This window comes from Euprymna scolopes, chromosome 45 (genome assembly GCF_053919585.1).
Source record: "Euprymna scolopes isolate OS-2025 chromosome 45, ASM5391958v1, whole genome shotgun sequence".
Classification (NCBI taxonomy): Eukaryota; Metazoa; Mollusca; class Cephalopoda; order Sepiida; family Sepiolidae; genus Euprymna; species Euprymna scolopes.
In genome coordinates this window covers 54611003-54627608 of record NC_136526.1, presented here as the reverse complement: position 1 = coordinate 54627608, position 16606 = coordinate 54611003, and the positions used below count along the sequence as shown (strand labels likewise).

The window sequence follows — 16606 nt, the reverse complement described above, 5'->3', positions numbered from 1 at the left end:
GAAAACAAAACGAAACAATAAATAATACAGATAATAAAGGTCTTAATATCATAAAACCTACTTGTCGACGACAATTTTAAATGCGATATTTCTTCAAAATAAACCCTAATACCCCTAAAAATCAACTTTTTAAATGTAAGTCTTTTGTTGGTACTCTAGTGCATACCATCAATTATTGCCCTTAGACTGATAAATGACAAATCGTTTATATAAGAAGGGTGTGCGTGTTCTCAGCAAGTGGTTCCAATATGGGGGATCGATTTACAAGAACATTGTATTAGAAACTGAGCACCCCTGTTACAAATATTTAAATACTAAATTTTTGAATTTTTTACATTTTTTATTTTTTTGAAAATATGGTAGATTAGTGTCCATTCAATAATAATCTGCTAAAAAAATTGAAAAAAGATGAAAAAAGCGAAACATATATAAGGGAGTGTTCATTGTACATGTGAATCAACAATTTCATATTAAAATAAGAATATTTTATTTTTACTTTGAAATGTTTTTAACTACAAAATATTTTTAATAGTAAAATAAAACGATTTTTTTTTTTTGGTATTTGTGAAGATAGAGTCGATTTTTTAAAATATGTGGCTTTAAGCAAAAAATAACAGTACTTACTTGGCATGTCGAAAATAGTAATATATCCAAAAATTACGAAAATCCATTGAGTAGAACAGCTGCTATTGTGTAAAAAATGTTTAACGCTATAGTATGAAACACTATGTCGGTCATTAAAGTGGCGAAACTGAATATAAGTATGTCCCCCATATTCGTAATCTTCAAGGTGTTCACATCTAGGGAAGATGCAATTTCTGCCAATTTTCCGACTATAAATAAATTTTTGACTATAAATAATTTTTTGACTATAAATAATTTTCTACTCAATAAATTTTTGTAATTTTTGGATATATTACTATTTTCGACATGACGAGTAAGTACTGTTGTTTTTGGTTAAAACCACATATTAAAAAAAAATCGATCCGTCGACTATCTTAACAAGCACCTGTTGTTTTTTTTTGTAAAATTGTATTTTTTTTAACAAAGAAATTAGGTTATCAATTTTTCAGGTTTATTTATTTATTTTTTAAATACAGTTAGATAAAGTCACTAAATCACGTAAATTGATTTAAAAACAAATTCTGTGTTGTCATTTGAATTTTTTTTTTTTTTTTTACAAATTATCTATGTATTAATACGATAGTGTGTTATTTTCTGTGTCACGCTTACATCCAGGTCGTTTGTTAGGTACCTCCATTTCTTGTAATAAATAGTTTTACCAAGAATTCTCCATAACTTTGGTTTCGGTTTCAATCATAGCTGATGGCATTTAAGTCATTTATTTATTTATTTTTTTTTTCTATAAATAATTTTATTTATTGGCACTTAAGTTATCTATTTTTTTTTATAAATAATTTTATCAAGAATTCTTCATAAGATTTGGTTTCGGTTTTGATTATGGCTGAAGGAACTCAAGTTATATCTATATATATATATATATATATATATATATATATATATATATATATATATATTCTTTTTTTTTTTCATAAATTTTTATTTCGGTTTCGATTCAAGCTAATGCACCCAAGTCATATGGATATATATTTTTTTTTTGAAATCGCAACTTTATAATATATAAAAATCAATAGAACATTAACTCTATAATAATATATACAAAATCTGCAAGAATTAAAATATCATATTTAAGTGTAATTTACGACCAGGTTTTACCGGGCGTTCGTGCTAGCTTAGATAAATACTTTTGCAGTTTTAACAAAAGAGCTACAATAATATCAGAGCGTCTCCATTTACACTGAACATCTACAGAATGCCAACATGAATATATTACATATGAATGAGTCCCCTATGGAATTTCCACTGGTCCCGTTAGTTAAATATCATTAGATGGGGAATTGTTTTGAGTAAAAATCTATTGAAAAATATGCATTTTTTATTGAGAAATACACCTTTGAAATATGTGTGAGAAATTAATCTCACAAACTCAATACTCCCTGGCAGAGGCAAAAATAATTCAACAATTACAAAACCATACCTTTAAACTGAAATTTTATTCAGTTATAACATCAAAGAAAAGTTATCGGTCTGGGTACAGTCTTTGCAAAACGGTGGATCAGTTTTGCCTCTCAAATTGGGAGCTAGTAGTTAACTCCTTTTGTTGGCGGGGTAGCGTGGTTTTCCTTCAAAAAGAGTCCATGATAAATCATGGTGTTCTCAGCAAGAGTTTCCATGAACAAAGCTTTTTTATTAGAACTGCACGCCTGTGGAATTGTCTTCCGTTTTCCTGCTTTCCGGCTGACTACAATATGGTTGTCTTCAAGTCTAACGTAAATAAGTTCTTGATGAGCCGTTCCATATAAGTTATCAAATTTAACAAATTTTCATTACTAATGATTATTATATTGTCCAATTTCTACTGTACACTCTTTAACCCTTATCCTTGAGTGGCCTCTTGGCCTTGATAATGTGTTGATACCTATGAAAAAAAAAAAAAAAAAAAAAGAAAAAGTCCAATGTGAACAAGTTCTAGTTGAATCGTCCCCCTAAGTAATCCAAGTTACAAAATTCCCACTGTTTACTATGCTAAAATCACAATGACTAATGTATACCTATTAACTCTTATCCTCGAGTGGCCTCTGGGCCTTAATAAGTGGTGACACCCATGTAAAAAAAAAAAAAAAAAAAAAAAATTAGGCATAAATCGAGTCCCTTGTGACCCTAATTGAATTGAAAAAAGATCAAACATTTAGGTGATATAAACACGATAAAAATGTTCAAATGATGCCATCCTCTAATTGGGATATTTTCGGCACAATATAAAGATGTCTCTGCTTGTAGAGAATTCAAGTCCTTTTTCACCAAACATTTAGGTGATATAAACCTGGAGAAATTGTTGCGGCTCCATTCTCGATAAGGCATTCTTCACGGAGACGACTTTTGGTGAGTTTTACTTGCCGGGTGTTATTTCATAGACTAAAAACAAAATGGATGTTTAAAAAAAAAAGAAGTAATTATCTTGGCCCATACAAATCAACCAATCACAGGCTGTCTACTAGAATTGTGCATAGGCGGCTTAAAACATGCAATGGCATTGTAACTAGAATTTCTCACATATGTAAGCATTAGATAATAATTTATTCATTATGGCTTGTTGATGCAAAAAGCGAAACGCTGTCCTTTGAAAATGAACCGGAAAACGAAACAAGCACTTTCATTATTGGAGAAAACAGTATGTATTCCGTATAGTTTCGTATCCTGTTTTGAATAACGACATTTTACTTTTTGCATCAACAAGCCATAGGGAATAAATTCTTATTAATTTTCTAATGTTTACATATTTCAAGTGTGCATTTCTCAATAAATGATGTGTATTTCTAAATAGATTTTAACTCGAAATGATTTTCCATCTAATAATATTGGGTAAGGTTGACTGAAGGCTTACTTGGGCTAAATCACCACAAAAAAGTTTGTTTCAAAGTTGATTTAAGAAACGAAAACACCAAACCAGCACTAGAAGATGAAACAAAATAGTTATTTATTTTTTTCAGCAAATTTTTTTTTTTTTTTTACACAGTGATCACCATTTTTTGACTATAAATAATTTTCTACTCAATAAATTTTTGTAATTTTTGGATATATTACTATTTTCGACATGACGAGTAAGTACTGTTGTTTTTGGTTAAAACCACATATTAAAAAAAAATCGATCCGTCGACTATCTTAACAAGCACCTGTTTTTTTTTTTGTAAAATTGGAAGCCACTCAGGGATAAGGGTTATTGCAAGTACATTACGTTAGTGTGGAGATTTGATGAAGTGTTTACTTAAGGGGGCGGTTCATTAGGAATTTGTTAACGTTGGACTTGAAGACATCCAAGTTGTAGTCCGGTGGGAAGCAGGCAGACGGAACAGAGTTCCACAGGCGTGCAGTTCTAAGAAAGAAGCTTTGTTCATGGCATCCGCGTTTTGATTTAGGCACAGATATAGAGTGGGGGAAATTTTTCACAGTGGATTCAGCTAGACGGGTGTTTTTCGTGAAAGATTGGCGAGGGGGGACCAGAGATTGGAGTTCAGACGAGCACCTGCCATGGAAATAACGATAAAACAAGGATAGGCTCGCAACGTCTCTTCTGTGGGAGAGAGGTTGCAGGGTAGAGAAAAGGACATCCCCCACTAAGCCACGAAGTCTATTTTGTACTCTGTCAAGGCAGGATAGGCTGTTTTTAGCAGCTCCTGCCCAGATGTGGCAACAGTATTCCATCCTTGGACGTACTTGGCTTTTATATAGATAGAGAATTGCATCAGTAGTGAGATATCTTCTGGAGCGGTAGAAGGATCTCACCATCTTTCCAGCGACCTTGGCAACAGACTTGATGTACGTGTTCCATTTCAGATCAGGAGTAAAGGTCAAATCCAGAAGCTTGTCAAAACATGGGGCCTCACCCAGACGAGAGCCATCCATCACAATTGATGCCAGATGGGGATCAGAGCGTTGATGATGTAAGGATAGGAGTTTGGTTTTGGATGCATTAAAGGTAACCAGCCACGTCTTCCCCCACTGAACCACACGCTCGAGATCAGAGGAGAGAGAATCAGAAAGAACTTTGTCATTTACAGCCTTTGATGTGTTGCCGTAGCGGGTTGTGTCATCAGCATAGATGTCAACGAATGATTTAAGTATGTGTTTAGGGAGGTCATTGATGTAGATCAGGAAGAGAGTTGGGCCCAGGATTGACCCCTGAGGGACTCCAGCATTTATATTGCAGGCCTCCGATTTTTGTCCATCTACCACTACTCTTATGAGCCTATCGGAGAGAAATGATTTAATGATTGAGAAAACATTTCCAGTTATACCTTCTTCAATTCTTCAATATTAATCAGGAAAAAATAAAATAATAAAATAAATAATAAAAAATGAATAATAAATAAAATAATGAAAATAAAATAAAAATAAAACAAAAAATAAAATAAATACAACAAGAATAAAATAAAAATGAAATAAATAAATAAATAAAAAATAAAATAACAAAATAACATAAAAATAAAATAAACAATAAATAAAAATAAAATAATAAAAAAATAAGTGTCGTAATTATGTTTTTTGGTGGGGGGGGGGCAAGTCATCAACCTTATTTACTATTTTATTTATTTCAATTAATTTTTCAGTTCATGTGATTTCTTTTTGAATTTTATTCAAATATGCATGGAAAAAATAAAATAATTAAAAATAAGTTTTGCAATTATTTATAAAAAAAAAAAAAAAAAAAAAAATTTATTTTTTTTTTGCTTTTACACCCCAAACAAGGCACAGTATCACTTTGATGTAGGGAGCCACTATCATGGACATAATTTGCAGGGATACTATGTAGGGAGTTGAGCAGCAAAATGTCTGTTCACATTACACTTGAACTTATGCATGTCAGTACAGTCAGGAAGCAAGGACCAGGGAGGAAATTCCAAAAGCTAATGTATACCTATTAACCCTTATCCTTGAGTGGCCTCTGGGCCTTGATAAGTGGTGACACCCATGTAAAAAAAAAAAAAAAAAAAAAGCTAGCAGTCCTAAGGAAGAAACTATTAGAGTAGAAGGCTTTTTGGCATCTAGGGATCTCTAATGCATAGGGATGGGACTTTACTGCTTGTTTGTGGTTGTCAGGGGTGTAAATTCCTCCTGGCTTTGATGTTCAAAATAATAAAAAAAAATTGACGAAAACGTTTCCACGACTCTGCTGTCTAATTTCTTCCAACTGCAAAAACATAACTCTCCGCTCACAAGACTCACTCCTTCTGTCACCAAATCCTAAATCGTCAAGTCTCGATAAAAGTTAGGATTCTATAGTACAATCAGCAGCATCTCATTTGCATAAAGCGATCAGTTGGATTAGCATAAAACCGGAAAGGCAGCCATTTTCTTTTTCTTTTTTGTCTGCATGGGACTGCACAAGTGTAGCATTGGGAATCCCAGCTTAATTGCTATATAGGTAGTTTTAGAAATAGAAAGTTATGTAAGCATATTTTCATTTCCAATCAGCGAGTTGGCAGGGTCACAAAAGGTTAGGTTTGACAGGTATCAACCTAGATAGGAAATTAGGGGTGACATGGGAATTGTGGTCGTAGGCTTCCAGTTGACAGCCACATGGGCTGAGAGTGGTTTAGGAAGCAGAGGAATGCAGATCGGAGATCCAGCTCTCCACAACCAGGGTCCGAGATATAGGCTTGCCTTGAAATAAAAAATTGAAGCTTCAGTCCATCTTGTTGTCATTAATGAATCTGTCTGCAGTGACCACTCACCAACGAGATGGCAGACAAGCGACCAGAAGATATCATCCACTGGCCAAGGCAACCAGATATGTACGCATTATATATTTGCATGTACACGTCTCGAAGACTTTCATGGCAAGAAACAGGGTAAGGATAAGAACACACACACACATAACAGTGAACTGCACAAACTGTATGTAAGAGCATACATACACACACTCATATATGTAAGAACACAGACTCTTAAAAGCAATCATAAAAAGATAGTAACAAGAAAACGTAAAAGAGAACGATTAGCAACAGAAACGTTTAATAATAATAGTAATAAATAAATAATAAACAAGAGACATCCAGTTTTAGGGTAACACAAGGAACAGGTGTGAACTGATTTTTAATGCCTTTTAATTACATGAGGTATTTATGTCGAGGGGGTATATGGGTTTGGAGTTCACTGGAGCACGTTCCATTAAAATATTTGCAAAACAAGCACAGGGATACAACATTGCGGCAATGGGACAGGGGTTGGAGTCTGGTCAACAGGGTGGAATATATTAGGTTGGCGATTTTTTTTTGAATCCTGTTTAAAAGTGAGCGACTAGTAGAAGATGTGCCAGTCCAAGTGTGGCAACAATACTCTATACATGGGCGAATGATGTCCTTGCAGAGGTACAGGATACTCTCAGGCATAAGTAAATTTCTAGCATGGTAGAGAGAGCCCAATTTTCTTAGTGTTGCTCCACAAGGGAAGAGAGACAAAAGAAAAGAAAAATTATCACATGCGGTAGTGCGGACCGAAACAATTTCGTCCACGTGACCCGATGCGATCCTGAACGACTCCATTAATTTGAACCTGAATACCTGTCAATGCAACCACGACACGATTCTGAACAACTCTGTCAATTCGAACCTGAACACCTCTGTCAATTCGAACCTGAACACCTCTGTCAATTTGATACTACATGATCCCAAACAACTCCATCGATTTGAACCTTAGTCTAGGCATCTCTGAGTATTTGACACAACATTTTCGCCGTAGGTACGTCCGACTAAGACATTGGCATACAAATCCTGTAGCACTTCTGCACATACTCGTCACACGCAGCATCCATTGGCAATGTCCTTAATGTATTTGTTCCAATTCATGTTCCCAGTGAACGTTATGTCGAGAAGTTTGAGTAAAGAGCATTCAAGTAGTGTATTACTAGCCATGCCTTTCAGTCGTCGAGAAGGTTTCTTGTGATTATTTAAGGAAACAAGCTTAGGCAAGGCAACGATGAACGTTACCAACCATTTTTGTCCTCATTCCACTACAGACTGGAGTTCTTCGTCTAAGGTTTCAGTTATTACGTTAGATACGTGTTCATTCGTTTTCCCCCAGTGTGTCATAAAGCGTTGTGTCATCAGTAAATATACCCATCTCAGGGACAATTTTATCAGGGAGATCATTCAAGAATAAAAAGAATAATAAAGATCCAAAGACACTCTATCAAATCAAATCTCTAATACTAATGATTACTACAATACTATCTCATTGATTACTGTATACGCAATAACCCTTATCCCTGAGTGGCCTCTGGGCCTTGATAAGTGGTGACCTCCATGTAAAAAAAAAAAAAAAAAAAAAAAAAGGACCGACCCATGAGACACACCCATATTTATATCATGTCAGTTTGATGCATGACCATCAAGAACACCTGAAGTTTTCTTTTATTTAAGGATTTGATTATGTTAAGTATTTGTCCAGTAATACTGCATGATTTAATTTTCATGGGAAGACCATCGTGCCATACATTCGGAGATTACAGTTAGGATATCTGAAGTAGAGCAGGCTTGCTTAAATCTTTATTGTTGGTTGAAAAGAAGTTTAGTATTGACGAGGTGGTGGACTAGTGCTTGATTAATTGCGGACCCAAAGAGTTGGGCAAGAAGAGGGAGGACACTTGTAAGGCGATAATTTAGTCAGTCAGTTCTTTCGCCAGAACTTTTGTAAACTTGTACCATAGAAGCAGTTTTCTGGCAGTCAGGAAAACAAGATTCGGTATGGCATGTGTCGAAGAGTTTGGAGAGAACTGGAGTTACCTCAGCGGAGCATTTTTTAATAGTATAGCCGGGATGAGATCAGGCCCACATGCCTTTGCAATGTCTAAGTTTTTTAATGATATCATCTACTTGAGAAGGGATGATTTTTAGATCATTGGATATGGTTTGTCTGCAAAGGAAAATCTGGGAAGGAATGGTTTGCTGGGTTCAAAGTAGAGTTGGAAACAAACCGTCAGGCAAGCAGGTTAGCCTTCTTGGTTACCGTGCAAAAAACCTTAAGGTTGTCGGATATTGGGGGAATTGTTGACTGTCCATTATTTACTACACTGTTATAAATTTTCCAGAAATCATGAGTTTCTAGATTCTGTGCGTCTATACTTTTTATGGTGGCTTTAGTATATCTTCTCTTTAGCTGCAGATAAACTTTAATCTATTTGTACTGGACTTATATGGGATTAATCTGTGGTATGCATGCTGCCTTTGAGCAATGGCAGCTGTGCAAGTAGAAGTAAACTATTGGGGAGAGTGAGGTTTGCTATAAAACTTCATTGTGGGTACATGTGCTTCAATTGCCGCTTTAAACCATTCAGTGGTCTCATTTGTGCACTGTCCTGCAAGAAAAGAAAAGATATTTCCCCATCGAGCATCTCTAATGTGATTCTTGATAGCTTCTTAGTCAGCTTTATTGCAATACCTTGCTGGTTTGAGCAATGGTTCTTCAAGGCCGCTGGAAAAATGGTCGGATCCTTCTATTGATTCAGTAGATATCTCACTGCTGATGTCTATATAAGAGCCAGGTACGTCCAAGGATGGAGTACTGTTGCCACATCTGGGCAGGAGCTGCTAGAAAGGACTTGTCCTGCCTTTGATAGAGTTCAAAATACACTTCGTAGCCTCGTAGGAGATGTCCTTTTCTCTTCGCTGCAACCTCTATCTCACAGAAGAGATGTTGCGAGTTTGTCTCTGCTTTATCGTTATTTTCATGGAAAGTGTTCGACTGAGCTTCAATCTATGGTCCCGCCTCGCCAAACTTTCACAAGAAACACTTTTCTAGCTGAAAACACTATCAATAATTCCCCCCACTCTTTATCTGTGCCTAAACCTAAACGTAGATTCCATGAACAAAGCTTCTTTCTTAGAACTGCACACCTGTGGAACTGCCTTCCGTTTGCCTGCTTCCCGGCTGACTACAATATGGTTGTGTTCAAGTCTAATGTAAACAAGTTTCTGATGAGCTGTTCCACTTAAGTTAACAAATTTACCAAATTTCTATAACCATCGATTACTATATTGTCCTTTTGACTGCTGTACACTCTTTAACCCTTGTCCTTGAGTGACCTCTCGGCCTTAATAAGTGGTGACGCCTATGTAAAAAAAAAACAAAAAAAAACTTGGGGTCGAGTGTTCAGGGTTATGTCTATCAGAGGGCAATGAGCATTTGTTATACAATCAATCCTCAATAACTGTGGTCAGAAATAGGCATAAGAAGTGAGACTTGCTGACCTTGATGATCTGGGAGACGGATCGGGAACGTTACTGTCTGTGCCAGGGAATGAGATATAGGAAATTTATGTGTGATGCTACCAGCTGTGTCTGTGTAACTGGAGAAACGAAGCCAATTACTGTGGTGGATATTCAAGTCACCAAATACATGTACTTTGGTGTTAAATTCTAGGGAGAGTGCTATATCTTTGATGTCAGAGCTGTGATTGATTAGAGCATAGTCCTGGGTCGGGGTAGAGCGATAAAAAAAATATAAGTCCTAAATCTATCTTAAGAGAAAAAATACCAGGTTGTTCTTGACGGTTGTACATCTAAACAATATGATATAAATGCGGGACTACCTCAGGGTACTCTCGCATTTATATCATATTGTTATAAAACCAGATTAAATAAATAAGGAGAGACAACTCCAATCAAAGTGTCGAGATAAGAGATCAGCCTTATACTCAATACAATTTAGCAGTAAAATCGCTAAAAATCTTTTTTCTTCGTTTAAAAACGATTACTTGATCGATTTACGTGGTTTTTGGAATATGACATTAGCTTTACGTGTGTGCTAGTGATTTTGCTTACAATTTGACAAAAAAAAAAAGAAAAGAAGTTTGTGTTTGTTGATAGAATCTCCAGATCGATTTTTAAAAAAATATGTCGTTATAAGCAAAAACAATATTTACGTACTTGTCATGTCGAAAATAGTAACAGATCCAAAAATTACGAAAATTTATCCAGCAGAACATAATTTTTTTATTAAAAAAACAAAAAAAAAAACAAAAAAAAAAGACATTAGACAACAAATATTGCAACCATGAACAAGTAAAAAATTCGTTCCAGGTAAATGTCTCCTGTGTGTGAACTCTTCACTGTCTAATATATAACATCTAAGAAAAATGCAATTTTACCCAATTTTCCGCAAAAATTTAGTTTAACTATAAATAATTTTCTACTCGCTGATATTTCGTAATTTTTGGATATATCACTACTTTCGACATTACAATTAACTATTAATATTGTTTTTGCTTAAAATGACATTTTTTTTTTTTTTTTTAAATCGATTCAAACACGGAAAAAAAAACCCTCTCTATTTTGCAGCCGACAGCTCCGCACAAAGCCTTTGTAAACACGGGGGACTCGGGGGGAGCGTTAACTTGAAGGAACATTTTTCTTAGAAAACCATTCTTAACACGAGGAGAGAATGTCACCTATTTATTTATTTTTTACTATTCTGTACTTTCACCTAACAATTTAATAAACAAAAGACACCGTTAGAATTTAATTTAACTTGAAAATCCTACCTAAAAAGTAGCACACGACACGGCCCATAAACTGCAGAAGTTTCAAATTATTTTTTTTTTATATTTAATTGGATTATTAAAAGACATAATTGTCAGGTTCAATAATAATTAAAAATAACATAATATTCATGCAAGATTCTCTCATTAACCAAAAAATGGCGATTTGTATATATAAACTAATATTTACATACCCCCCCCCCGTCGTCGGGGGAAAAAAATGTATATTTTTCAAAAATATTATTTTTATTATAAAATATTATGTCGCATCGGAAACGTTTTTAAAAACATATTTATTTGTTATAGAAGTACTTACCATGATTTTGTTGGTTTTCGTCACGTAAACTTGTAAATATATAATTTTAAAAAGATTGTTTGATGCACGTAAGTAAAAATATAAGCCTCTTCTTCCAACACAAAAGATGTCATCAAGGGGAGATAACTCATTCGCCAGTCATTAAAGAGTTACCCCCCATAGAATTGCTAGATCAGATTTATTCGCGTAACAATAAGCGTTCCTACTTGCCTTCCCACGAGGGCAGATGGAGACACCAGGTCGGTTTTTAATGTGGGGGAAATCCAGCTCCCCTAAAAGAGACAGTCTGGATAGGAACAAAAATGTCTCAGTCATGAATGATTTCTCCTCAACAGAAAAAGTTAAGTGTAGCAGCATCAGAACAGACTCCACTGTAATCTTAGCCAATAAATGTTACAAAAATGATCTTACGACACTTGTACAGTTTAATCAAAACATTAAAAAAATGAAAATATCGAAAAAAGGTTATATTGTACGTATCCGTTTTGGACTGAAGAAGAAGATCTCCGAAAAAAATGTTGGTATTTTTTTAGTTTACCGACCACTCGAAATTCACCTCTAATTTGTCGACATATAGGTTTTCGGATACGCTGAGAACGAATATCACATATAATTTTTGCGCAAACGCGCAGTTATCCATATTAAAAGACATTCAGTATCCAACGTAATCACTATTGTTTTTGCTGGCGGCCATGTTGTTTCCCATTTAGGAGAAAACGCACCCCCCCCCCCAAAAAAAACCCCAGCCAAACGGAGCCAAAAACATGGCCCCAAAACATTTTTTGGCTTCAATACCGAAATGAGCCTCCCCCCACTCACCCTTCCGGATATTTTTTTCGCTACTCGACATCGAAACGGACAATCTTTTTTTACACTTTTTTAATTACATTAATTTTTTCACTTTTTTTTTTACTAAAATGCGCGCACGCGCGTAGTCACTTGCCGTTTCACAAGGCGTATGAATACATGGCGGACATTTTAAATGACAAGAAATATTTTACATAAAATAAAGTTTTCGCTTCATCTAAGACTAAAAATATTGCTATCAGTAAGTTTTTACGAGCATATTTTATGTTTTTCGTTTTTTTTTGGGGGGGGGGGGCATTCAAATATAGAACTTGTGTACTTTAACAGGTGCTTCTGCAGATAAACTAACCGTTTTTCCATGGAGGGGCAGGGGCGGGTGTGTTGTGGCGGCAATAACAGACAATAAAATATTAATTATCTGAACATTTATTGAATTAAAATAAAATTAAGAAAATTCTAATAACACAAAATAAAATATTAATTATTTGAACATTTATTGAATTAAAATGAAATTAAGAAAATTCTAATAACACAAAATAAAACATTAATTATTTGAACATTTATTGAATTGAAATAAAATTAAGAAAATTCTAATCAAAAAATAAAATATTAATTATCTGAACATTTATTGAATTGAAATAAAATTAAGAAAATTTTAATAACACAAAATAAAACATTAATTATTTGAACATTTATTGAATTAAAATGAAATTAAGAAAATTCTAATAACACAAAATAAACATTAATTATCTGAACATTTATTAAATTAAAATAAAATTAAGAAACTGTTAATAACACAAAATAAAATATTAATTATTTGAACATTTATTGAATTAAAATGAAATTAAGAAAATTCTAATAACACAAAATAAAATATTAATTATCTGAACATTTATTGAATTGAAATAAAATTAAGAAAATTTTAATAACACAAAATAAAACATTAATTATTTGAACATTTATTGAATTAAAATGAAATTAAGAAAATTCTAATAACACAAAATAAAACATTAATTATTTGAACATTAATTGAATTAAAATAAAATTAAGAAACTGTTAATAACACAAAATAAAATATGAATTATTTGAACATTTATTGAATTAAAATAAAATTAAGAAAATTCTAATAACACAAAATAAAACATTAATTATCTGAACATTTATTGAATTAAAATAAAATTAAGAAAATTCTAATAACACAAAAGAAAACATTAATTATTTGAACATTAATTGAATTATAATTAAATTAAGAAACTGTTAATAACACAAAATAAAATATTAATTATTTGAACATTTATTGAATTAAAATAAAATAAGAAAATTCTTATAACAGAAAATAAAACATTAATTATTTGAACATTAATTGAATTAAAATTAAATTAAGAAACTGTTAATAACACAAAATAAAATATTAATTATTTGAACATTTATTGAATTGAAATAAAATTAAGAAAATTTTAATAACACAAAATAAAACATCAATTATTTGAACATTTATTGAATTAAAATGAAATTAAGAAAATTCTAATAACACAAAATAAAACATTAATTATCTGAACATTTATTGAATTAAAATAAAATTAAGAAAATTCTAATAACACAAAAGAAAACATTAATTATTTGAACATTAATTGAATTATAATTAAATTAAGAAACTGTTAATAACACAAAATAAAATATTAATTATTTGAACATTTATTGAATTAAAATAAAATAAGAAAATTCTTATAACAGAAAATAAAACATTAATTATTTGAACATTAATTGAATTAAAATTAAATTAAGAAACTGTTAATAACACAAAATAAAATATTAATTATTTGAACATTTATTGAATTAAAATAAAATAAGAAAATTCTAATAACACAAAATAAAATATTAATTATTTGAACCTTTATTGAATTAAAATAAAATTAAGAAAAATTTAATAACACAAAATAAAATATTTATTATTTGAACATTAATTGAATTAAAATAAAATCAAGAAAAATTTAATAAAACAAAATGAAATATTAATTATTTGAACATTAATTGAATTAAAATAAAAATAAGAAAATTCTAATAACATAAAAGAAAACATTAATTATCTGAACATTTATTAAATTAAAATAAAATTAAGAAACTGTTAATAACACAAAATAGAATATTAATTATTTGAACATTTATTGAATTAAAATAAAATTAAGAAAAATTTAATAACACAAAATAAAATATTAATTATTTAAACATTAATTGAATTAAAATAAAAATAAGAAAATTCTAATAACACAAAAGAAAACATTTATTATCTGAACATTTATTAAATTAAAATAAAATTAAGAAACTGTTAATAACACAAAATAAAATATTAATTATTTGATCATTTATTGAATTAAAATAAAATTAAAAAAAATTTAATAATAACACAAAATAAAATATGAATTATTTGAACATTTATTGAATTAAAATAAAATTAAGAAAAATTGAATAACACAAAATAAAATATTAATTATCTGAACATTTATTGAATTAAAATAAAATTAAGAAAATTCTAATAACACAAAATAAAATATTAATTATTTGAACATTTATTAAATTAAAATTAAATTAAGAAACTGTTAATAACACAAAATAAAATATGAATTATTTGAACATTTATTGAATTAAAATAAAAATAAGAAAATTCTAATAACACAAAAGAAAACATTAATTATCTGAACATTTATTGAATTAAAATAAAATTAAGAAACTGTTAATAACACAAAATAAAATATTAATTATTTGAACATTTATTGAATTAAAATAAAATTAAGAAAAATTTAATAACACAAAACAAAATATTAATTATTTGAACATTTATTGAATTAAAATAAAATTAAGAAAAATTTAATAACACAAAATAAAATATTAATTATTTGAACATTTATTGAATTAAAATAAAATTAAGAAAAATTTAATAACACAAAATAAAATATTAATTATCTGAACATTTATTGAATTAAAATAAAATTAAGAAAATTCTAATAACACAAAATAAAATATTAATTATTTGAACATTTATTGAATTAAAATGAAATTAAGAAAATTCTAATAACACAAAATAAAACATTAATTATTTGAACATTTATTGAATTGAAATAAAATTAAGAAAATTCTAATCACAAAATAAAATATTAATTATTTGAACATTTATTGAATTGAAATAAAATTAAGAAAATTTTAATAACACAAAATAAAACATCAATTATTTGAACATTTATTGAATTAAAATGAAATTAAGAAAATTCTAATAACACAAAATAAACATTAATTATTTGAACATTTATTGAATTAAAATGAAATTAAGAAAATTCTAATAACACAAAATAAAATATTAATTATCTGAACATTTATTGAATTGAAATAAAATTAAGAAAATTTTAATAACACAAAATAAAACATTAATTCTTTGAACATTTATTGAATTAAAATGAAATTAAGAAAATTCTAATAACACAAAATAAAACATTAATTATTTGAACATTAATTGAATTAAAATAAAATTAAGAAACTGTTAATAACACAAAATAAAATATGAATTATTTGAACATTTATTGAATTAAAATAAAATTAAGAAAATTCTAATAACACAAAATAAAACATTAATTATCTGAACATTTATTGAATTAAAATAAAATAAGAAAATTCTTATAACAGAAAATAAAACATTAATTATTTGAACATTAATTGAATTAAAATTGAATTAAGAAACTGTTAATAACACAAAATAAAATATTAATTATTTGAACATTTATTGAATTAAAATAAAATTAAGAAAAATTTAAAAACACAAAATAAAATATTAATTATTTGAACATTTATTGAATTAAAATAAAATTAAGAAAAATTGAATAACACAAAATAAAATATTAATTATCTGAACATTTATTGAATTAAAATAAAATTAAGAAAATTCTAATAACACAAAATAAAACATTAATTATTTGAACATTTATTAAATTAAAATTAAATTAAGAAACTGTTAATAACACAAAATAAAATATGAATTATTTGAACATTTATTGAATTAAAATAAAAATAAGAAAATTCTAATAACACAAAAGAAAACATTAATTATCTGAACATTTATTGAATTAAAATAAAATTAAGAAACTGTTAATAACACAAAATAAAATATTAATTATTTGAACATTTATTGAATTAAAATAAAATTAAGAAAAATTTAATAACACAAAACAAAATATTAATTATTTGAACCTTTATTGAATTAAAATAAAATTAAGAAAAATTTAATAACACAAAATAAAATATTAATTATTTGAACATTTATTGAATTAAAATAAAATTAAGAAAAATTTAATAACACAAAATAAAATATTAATTATCTG

The 16606-nt window shown here is 29.6% G+C and overlaps 1 protein-coding gene across 1 annotated transcript in view; it reads right to left on the bottom strand.

Annotated features, from left to right (window-relative positions):
• The window catches only part of LOC145269680 (uncharacterized), a 34885-nt gene extending 23047 nt beyond the window's left edge, over positions 1-11838 (bottom strand). Inside the window, exon 1 of the mRNA XM_080125390.1 lies at positions 11433-11838. The gene's annotated coding sequence lies outside the window, so the exon portion shown is untranslated. The remainder of the gene's footprint in view (positions 1-11432) is intronic.
• Between the last annotated feature and the right edge of the window lie 4768 nt (positions 11839-16606).